This window comes from Phocoena phocoena, chromosome 16 (assembly GCF_963924675.1).
Source record: "Phocoena phocoena chromosome 16, mPhoPho1.1, whole genome shotgun sequence".
NCBI lineage: Eukaryota > Metazoa > Chordata > Mammalia > Artiodactyla > Phocoenidae > Phocoena > Phocoena phocoena.
Window position 1 is genome coordinate 25,470,221 of NC_089234.1, and position 11,248 is coordinate 25,481,468.

Consider the following 11,248-nt stretch of genomic DNA (forward strand, 5'->3'; position numbering starts at 1 on the left):
GCCCACCCCTTTTCTGTGTCTGGTTTTATACTAGTAATATTTGTTCAGCCTAGTTTCTTCAGCCCCATGAAAACATGCTTGCATGAGCATGTCATCAAGGCAGGTGGAGAGGATTATGCCCCAAACTTCCTGGAGAAGCGGGAAATTTTTTTTAACAAAGACACGTGAAAGAGCATGAATGACATCAAGCTAAGTCATATGCTTATTTGTCCTCTGTCCATAAAAATTAAACTGTTTCTATCTACAAGAAAAGGCAAAAGAGCTCTGAGTCCTTTGGTATGGCTCAGTTGATGGTGACACGTCAATCTATGTGGGTGTAGTTTTGCTTACAAATTGGTGTTTACACAGTTTTGCATTGCATTGTTTGTTGCACAGCTTTTTGTCCCCTTGTACTTGTTCCATATTTTTGCTTAGAGGTTTCTTGGTGACCATTCTAATTTAAAAATAAAATCAAAACAAAAGTTTCTATGTTTTGGCCTTAGCAATCTCTCCATGCTTAAGCTGATCCAGAAGGCTCTGTGTGTTTGCATACTTCTCTCTCTCATCCTTTCCCCCTTCCCAGAATTAGCTCTTTGTTTACCTCTTCTAAATCCGAGTTCAGGCTGAACCAGAGTTGCCAGAGCCCCAGGGTTAGGAGAAACAGGGAGGCTTGCCAGCTCAGTTGCACTTCAGGACCTAGGACAGCTCCTCAGCCTTCCTGGTGTGGGCGCCTACTTTTTTAGACCTCACAGAACGTCAGAAGGCAATCAAATTTGAGAAGCCATTTGGTCCCCACCCCACCCCCGCCTTTTGATGATGCCTAGAGAAAGGATCCCACTCAGCAAATGTTTCAGGATTATTAACTGCCTGGCTGTGGGAGATACAAAGGGGTTGGAGGGCTCCCACACCCCCGGCATTTCCTGTATCTACATGTCTGCTGATGCCTAAAAAAATCCTTCAGTTCAACTCAGCAAAATTATGTGGATCAAGCTTTTTCCTCCCTGGAAAGAGGTATGGCCTAAATACAGATATGCTGTGGGAAGGGGAACAGAGGGACTCCAGTTTGAATGAGAAAATAATCCCTCCTGAGGGCTTGTCTCGAAGGGTACTAAAGGAAGAGAGAGCCCAGAGCATTGGGAGCCCAAAAGGGGCTGGAGAGGAAGTGGCAGGAGGAAGTCAAGAAGAGGGGCATTCAGAGAAGTCTGGGCAGATGTGGTGAGCTTCACACTGTTGGCCCCAAGTGTACCCTGAACACACAGTCCAAGGAGAAGCCTCACACTTTCTTAAGAAGAATACAGAGGCCTGTTGTCTCCTCTTCCAAATACACATAGCAAAAGTCACCAGACTCCTTTTCAAAAGATATTTATGTAATGATTTAATGCATTTTTGTCTTCATTGTTCCTCACAATAAACTTAGAAAGGGTTTGTTTTGGGTTTTAAAATTTATTTATTTATTTATTTTTGGCTGCGTTGGGCCTTCGTTGCTGCACACGGGCTTTCCCTAGTTGCAGCGACCAGGGGCTACTCTTTGGTGTGGTGTGTGGGCTTCATATTGCGGTGGCTTCTCTTGTTGCAGAGCACGGAATCTAGGTACCCGGGCTTCAGTTGTTGTGGCTCGTGGCCTCTAGAGCGCAGGCTCAGTAGTTGTGGCACACGGGCTTAGTTGCTCCGCGGCATGTGGGATCTTCCCAGACTAGGGATCGAACCTGTGTCACCTGTATTGGCAGGCAGATTCTTATCTACTGTGCCACCAGGGAAACCCTAGAAAGGGTTTTATTATTTGCATTTTTCAAATGAATAAACTGAGACCCTGAGAGGTTGGGTAACTTGCCCAAAGTGACACAGCTGGAAAATGCAGAGCTGGGTCTTGAACTCAGTTTCTCTGACTCCAAGCTGGTGTTCTTTCCATGACACTGCATCTCTAACAGGGTCTTTGTGTGCTTGTGGTAAAATATATATAACATGAATTTTACTGTTTTACGTGAATTCTACTGTTTTAGCCATTTTAAAGTGTACAATTCAGTGGCATTAATTACATTCACAATGTTGTGTAATCATCACAACGATCTATTTCTAAAACTTTTTCATCACTCCAAACAGAAACTCTGTAACCATTAAATAATAGCTCCCCTTGCCACCTCCCAGACTCCAGCCTCTGGTAACTTCTATGTTTTGTCTCTTTGATTTTGACTATTCTAAGTACCTTATATAAGTGGAATGATAGAATATTTGTTCTTTCATACCTGGCTTATTTTATTTAGTGTAATGTTTTCAAGGTTCATCAGTGTTGTAGCAGTCACCAGAGTTCCGTTTCTTTTTATGGCCTAATAAGGTCTTGTGGTTGCAAAGGACAGATTCACTCAGGCCACCAGGAGTAATGAGAGGTTATTGTAAGCAACGTTATAGAATTAAGGAAGACAGAAATCTCAGCCACAGGCTAGAAGTTCAGGAACAGCCATATGGCTGGGCTTACTCTGGACTTAAATACAATTTAGGATCTGATCAGCACAGCTCTAGGGACCAAAATATCTCACTGCCCCGATAGTGACAGGAGTTTGCTGTTTTCTGATACTTGGCCATTTTGCCACCTTAGCAATCTGCTTCCACAGCTCCTGTATGGTCTGGCACTACGAACCACCAGCTGCTTACTCTCTGAAAAGCAATGCTCAGGCTTTTGCTGACTCCAGATTTCTACCACTTCAGTGATATGCTATCTTTTATCCCTCTGTGACCTTCATCTCCTGTGTCCACTGTCAATGGACAAGCTTTCTCCAAAAATCTGATTCTTTTTTCTGTTGGCCTTGTTAGTCTCCAATCATCTCATATCTCATAAGCCACCTGCCTGCCCAGAAATTAGCTGCCCTTGAGTCAAGCATCTTCCCCTGCTCTGATCACTTGTGGCCAGCATGATAAGTCACGTGCTATTAAACTATGGTTCTTAATGGTAAAGCCCTGCATCTCTCAGGAGGAGGTTGAGAGCACCGCAGGCAGGCACCCAGAGAATCATTGACTTAATTCTTCTACATCAGCTCTCCCACACTCTGCTGTGGAGCTGTCTATTGTACTTTAACCCTATGGCCTGCATCTACTTCTGTGACTTCTCAAGTCATGGATCAGAGGTGTAAATGTCTGGGTTAATGTGTACTATGCAGATATTTCTACACATACTTTTAGAATATACAGGCATAGCTCAGAGATATTGGGGGTTCAGTTCCAGAGCACTGTAATAAAGTGACTATCTAAAACTAATATCACAATAAAGCAAGTCACACGAATTTTTTGGTTTTCCTGTGCATATAAAAGTTACATTTACACTATACTGTAGTCTGTTAAATGTGCAATAGCATTTTGTCTAAAAAAAAAACAATGTACATACCTTAATTAAAAATATTGCTGGGGTTCCCTGGTGGCGCAGTGGTTGAGAGTCTGCCTGCCGATGCAGGGGACACGGGTTCGTGCCCCGGTCTGGGAAGATCCCACATGCCGTGGAGCGGCTGCGCCCGTGAGCCATGGCCGCACATCCGGAGCCTGTGCTCCGCAATGGGAGAGGCCACAACAGTGAGAGGCCTGCGTACCGAGAAAAAAAAAAAAAATTGCTAGGGACTTCCCTGGTGGTGCAGTGGTTAGGACTCTGTGCTCCTAATGCAGGGGTTCTGGGTTCGATCCCTGGTCAGGGAACTAGATTCCACATGCGTGCCGCAATGAAGAGTTTGCATGCCACAACTAAGGAGCCAGCGAGCCACAACTAAGGAGCCCGCCTGCTGCAACTAAGACCTGGTGCAACCAAATAAATGAATAAATATTTTAAAAAAATAAAGTAATAAAAAATATATTGCTAAAAAATGCTAACCATCATCTGAGGCTTCAGTGAATCACAATCTTTTTGCTGATGGGAGGTTTTAAATATTGTGAGAATTACCAATATGTGACACAGAGACATGAAGCGAGCAAATGCTGTTGGAAAAATGGTACCGGTAGGCTGGCTTGATGCAGGGTTGCCACAAACCTTCAGCTTGCCCCAGATAGTCTCAAAGGTCGCCTTCTAAGATTCTCTGATTGCTAGCTGACCATGTCCTGTTGACTTCTCCTGGGAGAGGTTTCTGTCCATTTCTTTCCATTCTTACTGCCATTGAGGTATATTATTTCTCACTCAGGTTATTCCAAAAGCCTTCTAATTGCCCCCTCCCTACCCATGTCTCCAGGCTCATGCATTTCAGCCTTCCTAGTTTTTCACTATAGATTATGTCATCTTCTTCCTCAAAAGCCTTCACTAACTGCCCACTGCCTACTGAACAAAATCCATGTGATGTCTGACATTTGAAGTCCTTGATTATCTATGGTTGGTTATTTGTGCAGAGCTCTCTCCCCGCAACTGTACTGTGGGCTCCTCGAGTTTCAGAACCATGCATGTCTGACTCACTTTATAGCCTCCCACACAGTTAACGACTATTGACATAGAACATCAAATATCTCCAAACTAGGAATGAAACCCTAAGAAAGTGATAGAAACCACCCAGTGAATTTCAGTGATGATGTTTGGCAGTTAGCACGCCCATGTTCTGCATGGTGGAAACATGCAGACTATGTGTATGTTCAGATTTGCATTCAAGGTTGATGAAAGACTATCTGAAAGTCATTGTGCAGTAAGGGATGTAAGGAAGTTATGAAAGGTGTAAGGCAAGGTCCCTGCCCTCCAGGGGATGAAGGGTGCAGGGCCCATGTGTGCAGGAAGAGGTCTGCTTAGAACAGCAAAGGAGTCCTTGAAGTGGCTTTCTGGGGACACAGCAAAGGGAAACTGGTTATTTGGGCTGACCTTGGTACAGCCCTCCTTCAAAGAAGTGCTGTGACTCAGACCCCACTGGCTTCAGCCCTAGTGCCACAGGGGACCCCTGGTGGGTGCAACACACAGGCTGAGGAGGAAAAAGGAGGAATGAGAAAAGGGGAAGGAAAGAGGGAGAGAAGGAAAGTGAAGAAGGAAATGGGAGTAAAGGAAGTACATTACCAAAGAATCTAACATTTATATCCTACCTCCTAGTTCAAACAGCATTTTCACAAGAACGCTGTGAGGTGGCTATTAATATTTTTATTCTGATGATGATAAAAAGAAGGAGAGGTCAAGGGACTTGCCTAAAAATCACATTCAGGGCTCTAACATAAAACCTCCAACAAGAGAAAGTACCTCAACTCCCATGCCATGAAGTAAATTATGATAGTAATGGTTATGACCCAAAGAACAAAATAAGTATCTGTGAGCCCATACTGATGTAATTAAAAGATTGAGTAAATAAATAAGTGGGGAAGAAGGAACAAATCTCCCTTACAGAAGAATTCAAATTAAGACATGTAAAAGGAATGAGAGAAACAGCAAATCATGATTAAAGCACCACAGTAATAATTGCTGTAGGTGAGACCTACTGATGAAGGAAATATTAGTGAGCAAAAGTTTAAGGAGAAACATGATATTTGCATGGCCTCAAAGTATAGACTCCCAAACATTTAATTATCTTGATTTTAACATATGTCCAAAAATGCTTGGATACTGCTCCCTCCATAAGGTAAAGCTTAATTCCTCTCCCCTTGGATGTGGGCTAGGTTTAGTGATATGTTTCTAACAAATAGAGCAAGAACCAGCGAAGAACCAAAGAGGAGCTATATTAGTCTCTGTGAGCCATACAGCCTTTTGCACAGCAACTCACCTCTGGTGGTGTAGCATGAAAGCAGCCACAGAAAATATGTTTTAAAAAAATGAGTGCAGCTGTGTACTAATAAAACTTTATTTACAAAAACAGTCAGTGGGCTTGATTTGGCCTTCCAGCCATAGTTTGCTGACCTCTGGAATAGTGCATGGAAAGGAAAAAATAGTAACTTTGCAGTGGAGAAACCTGGCAGACCCCACCTTAACCAAATAATCAAGGTTAACATTGCCAGTAATAAGTCATATTGAAGTGGTGTCAGCAGAGCAGCAAAGGAAGAACACCAAAAGTTGATCCCTTCATAATAGTAACAAAAAATGCAGCAAAAACTGTCAGGATCAACTTTTTCAGAACACTGGACACTAACTGAAAGCCTCCAACAATCGGGAACGTTTTCAAGAAAAACCAGCTGAATTTCAGTAAGAATAGCAAGCTTTGTGTGGTGTTTCTCTTTTTAAATTTATTTATGGCTGCGTTGGGTCTTCATTGCTGCGCTTGGGCTTGCTTTATTTACGGCAAGCAGGGGCTACTCTTTGCTGTGGTGCTTGGGCTTCTCATTGCGGTGGCTTCTCTTCTTGCGGAGCTCGGGCTCTAGGTGCTCGGGCTTCAGTAGTTGTGGCTCACGGGCTCTAGAGCGCAGGGTCAGTAGTTGTGGCGCACGGGCTTAGTTGCTCTGTGTGATGTGGCATCTTCCCAGGCCAGGGCTCGAACCTGTGACCCCTGCATTGGCAGGCAGATTCTTAACCACTGTGCTACCAGGGAAGCCCCTTTGCGGTGTTTTTTTGTTTTTTTTAAATTTTATTTTATTTTGTTATTTTTATTTATTTATTTATTTTTGGTTGTGTTGCATCTTCATTGCTGCGTGCGGGCTTTCTCTAGTTGCGGTGAGCAGGGGCTACTCTTTGTTGCGGTGCGTGGGTTTCTCATTGCAGTGGCTTCTCTTGTTGCGGAGCACGGGCTCTAGGCACGCGGGCTTCAGTAACTGTGGCTTGCAGGCTCTAGAGCGCAGGCTCAGTAGTTGTGGTGCATGGGCTTAGTTGCTCTGCAGCATGTGGGATCTTCCCAGGCCAGGGCTCGAACCCGTGTTCCCTGAATTGGCAGGCGGGTTCTCAACCACTGTACCGCCAGGGAAGCCCCTTTGTGGTGTTTTAACTTATCCTGGTCCCATCCAGGGTTGGCAGTGGCCTTGAAGAAAATAGCTGCATTCCCCATACAGGTATTGGGAACAGAAAGAACAGAATGGATCTCATTCACAAGAAATTGTCGTTGTTTGTTTTGACCTATCTGGTGGCTCCCTCAAGAATTGGCTCAAAGGACTTACCTTAATTTGAAACCACGTGAAAAAATAAAGAATACCATTAAAGGTAACTCCATAGGTAAATACAAAAGACAGTACAAATGTATTTTTTGTAACTCTTTATTTTCTACTATGTTATTTAAAAGATAACTACATAAAGCAATAATAATAACTTTGCATTGATGGGCACACAACATATTAAGAGTGTAGTCTGTATGACAACAATAGTACAAAGAAGGGGAGAGGGAACAGAGGTATATGGGGGCAAAATTTTTGTATAATAGTGAAATTGGTTGGCATTAATCAGAACCAAATTGTTATTAGTTAAGATGTTCATTGTAATTCCAATTATAACTGTCTAGTTATCCATTGTCCATGGTCAAACAACAATGACTAAGAAATTAACCCAAAAATATAGTAAACAAGGGAATTAAAATGGTACACTAGGACATAGCTAATCAACAAGAAAGAAGACAGTAATGGAGAAATAAGAGAAACAGAAAAGATATACAACATATAAAAAACAAATAGAAAAATAACAGATAAAATTCCTACCTTGTGACCAATTACATTAAATGTAAATCCAATGAAAGGGCAGAGAGTGCTATAGTGGATTTTTAAAAAGTGATTCAACTGTATGCTATCTACAAGAGACTCACTTTAGATTCAAAGACAGGAATAGGTAGAAACTAAAAGAATGGAAAACATATTCCATGCAAATAATAACTAAAAGAGAGCTGGAATGGCTATTCTAACATCATATAAAATAGACTTTAAGACAAAAATTGTTACAAGAGACAAAGAAGGACATTATATAATGATATAAAGATATAACACTTATAAAAATATATGCGCTTAACAACAGAGCCTCAAACTAAATGAAGCAAATATTGACCATATTGGAAGGAAAAATAGTTCAATAATAATAGTTGGATGCTTTATTATCCCCATTTTCAATAATGAATAGAACAACTAGACAGGTGCACATGGAGTATTCTCCAGGATAGACCAAATGTTAGGCCAGAAAACAAATCTCAGTAAAGTTTTTAAAAATTGAAATCATATAAAGTATCTTTTCCAACCATAATAGAATTAAGCTAGAATCAATAGCAGAAGGAAGTTTGGAAAATTCACAAATATGTGGAAATTACATGACACACTCCTAAATAACAAAAAGCTAAATCGCTAGGTAAATTAGAAGATCCTTTGAGATGAACAAAGAAGAAAACACAACATACCAAAACTTATGGTATGTAACAAAAGCAGTTCTCAGAAAGAAATTTATAGCTGTGAATACATACATTAAAGAAGAATGATATCAGATCAATAATCTAAATTTCTACCTTAATAAACTACAAAAAGAACAGCAAACTAAACCCAAAGCAACAGAAGGAATGAAATAATAAATATTACAGGGGACTTGAATAAAATAGGGAACAGAAAAACAACAGAGAAAACTAACAAAACCAAAATTTTGTTCTTCAAAAAGATTCACAAAACTGACAAACATTTAGCTAGACTAACCAAGAAAAAAAGGGAATGCTCAAATTACTAAAATTAGATGTGAAAGCAGGGACATTACTATTGACTATATAGAAATAAAAAGGATTTTAAGAGAATACTGTGAACAAGAGTAGTCCCACAAATTAGATAACTTAGAATAATTGGGAAAATTCCTAGAAACACACAAACTATCTCAATTGATTCAAGAAGAAATAGAAAATCTGAATAGACCTATAAATAATGAGATCGAATCAGTAATCAAAAAAACTCTTAACAACAACAAAATCCCAGGACCAAATGGCTTCACTGGTGAGTCCCATCAAATATCTAAGGAAGAATCAGCACTAATTCTTCTCAAACTCTTGCAAAAAATAGAAAAGGAGAGAACACTTCCTAACTCATTATATGAGGCCAGTATTGTCCTGATACCATGCCAGAGATAACACATAAAAAGAAAACTACAGACCAATATCCCATATGAATACACATGCAAAAACCCTCTACAGAATACTAGCAAACTGATTCAAGCAGTACATTAAGACTACTCCTCAAGACCAAGTGAGATTTATCCCAGCAATGCAGTGGTGGCTCAACATATGAAAATCAGTCAATGTAATACACTACATTAATGGAATAAAGGACAAAAACTACATGTGATCATTTCAATAAATGCAGAAAAAGTATTTGTCAAAATCTAACACCATTTCATGATAAAAATACTCAACAGACTAGAAATAGAAAGGAACTTGCTCAGCCTATAAAACCATCTACAAAAACTCATAGCTAACACCACAATGGTGAAAGACTGAAAGCTTTCCACCAAAGATCAAGTACAAGACAAGGATATCCACTCTTGCCATGTCTATCCAACATGTACTGGAAGTTCTAGCCAAGGAATTAGGCAAGAAAAAAGAAATTTAAAAGCCTTCAGATTAGAAAGGAAGAAGTAAAGCTATTCCTAGTATCAGCTATTCACTGATGACATAATCTCAGATATGAAAAATCTGAAAGAATCTACAAAATACCTATTAGAGTTACTAAACAAGTTTGGCAAGGTTGCAGGATATAAGATCAATGTACAAAAATCACTTGTACTTCTATAAACCAGCAATGAACAATCTGAAAATTAAATTTTAAAAATGTCACTTATAATAGCATTAAAAAGAATAAATACAGTTTACCCTTGAACAACATGGAGGTTAGGGGTGCCAACCCCTGCCCCAAGCACACAGTTGGAAATCCATGTATAATTTTATAGTTGGCCCCATGGGGTTCCACATCCACAAATTCAGTCAGCTGTGGATTGTATAGTACTGTAGTACTTATTGAAAAAAATCCATATGTAAGTGGATCCATGTAGCTCAAACCCATGTTCAAGGGTCAACTGTACCTAGAGATAAATTTAACAGAAGAAATTCAGGACACTGAAAACTACAAAACATCATGGGAGGAAATTAAAGATCTAAATAAATGAAAAGATATCCCATGTTCATGTATTCGAGGTCTTAACATTGTTACGATGGCAATACTCCCTGAACTGATCCACAGGTTTAATGCAATCCTTATCAAAATGTCAGCTGCCTTTTTTGCAGCTGGATGTGGACAAACTGATTCTAAAATTCATATGAAATTACAAGGAACCCTGAATAGCCAAACCAATTCTGAAAGAGAAGAACCAAGTTGGAGGACTAATGGTTCCCTATTTCAAAACTTACTACAAAACTACAGTAACTAGAACAGTGTGGTACTGGCATAAGATAGACTTATAAATCAGTGGACTAGAATTGTGTCCAGAAATAATCGCATACATCTCAGGTCACTTGATTTTGACAAGACCATTCAATGGGGAAAGAATAGTCTTCTCAACAAGTGATTTTGGGTCTACTGTATAGATGCATACAAAAGGACAAAGCTGACCTGTATTAGTTTGCTAGGGCTGCTATAACAAATAGTACAGCCTGGATGTCTTCACACAACAGAAATGTATTTTCTCACAGTTCTGGAGGCTAGAAGTCTAAGATCAAGATGTTGGCAGAGTAGATTTCTTCTCTCCTTGGCTTGTAGATGGCTATCTTCTCCCTCTGTTTTCCCTATATGCGTCCCTGTTTTATTATCTCCTCTTCTTATAAGGAGGCTGGTCATATTGGATTAGGGCCCACAACAATGATGTCATTTAACCTTAATTACCTCTGTAAAGATCCTATCTCCAAATACAGGCACATTCTGAGGTACTGGGGGTTAGGACTTCAATACATGAATTGTGGGGAAGGGGTGCACACTTCAGTATGTGAGGGTGACCTTGGGAGCCTGGCACGGAACACCACAGAGATCCGGAGCAGCAAGCTCCCTGCAGCAGGAAGAGGCAGGCATGTGTCAGGCTGTGCATGGAGGGTTTTCATCAGCCACATGTGTAGCAGTGACAGAGGCAGCTGCTCCCCCAAACAGGTTCTCTGGTGAATGGAAATGTGTCTTCCATTCTCTGTCCTTAGCAACACTGGCCTCTTTGGTTTGTGTAGAACCGGGGATACAGGACAATTCAAAGGGAGAAAGGGATATTGGACTTTCTGTTTGTCTGGCATGTGGGTAATCAAGCTGGTTTTCTTTTGAAAAGTAGAAAACATGTGACCTTATGTGTCTTCCAGGCTGGTGATTCTGGCTGTTTCAGGTTATGCTGGTTCCATAAATTCAAGCTGGGCTTCTGAGACACAGTTGCTTCGTATCTTTTGTCATTATTTCTTTCCTTGTTTCTTCGGAGAACAGGGCTAGGATAGTGGAA

General features: G+C 40.6%; 1 non-coding gene across 1 annotated transcript; it reads left to right on the forward strand.

Annotated features, from left to right (window-relative positions):
• The first annotated feature begins 3,584 nt into the window (after positions 1 to 3,584).
• TRNAR-CCU (transfer RNA arginine (anticodon CCU)) lies at positions 3,585 to 3,657 on the forward strand. The gene has a single exon. It is a non-coding gene; the product is annotated as a tRNA-Arg (tRNA).
• The last annotated feature ends 7,591 nt before the right edge of the window (positions 3,658 to 11,248 follow it).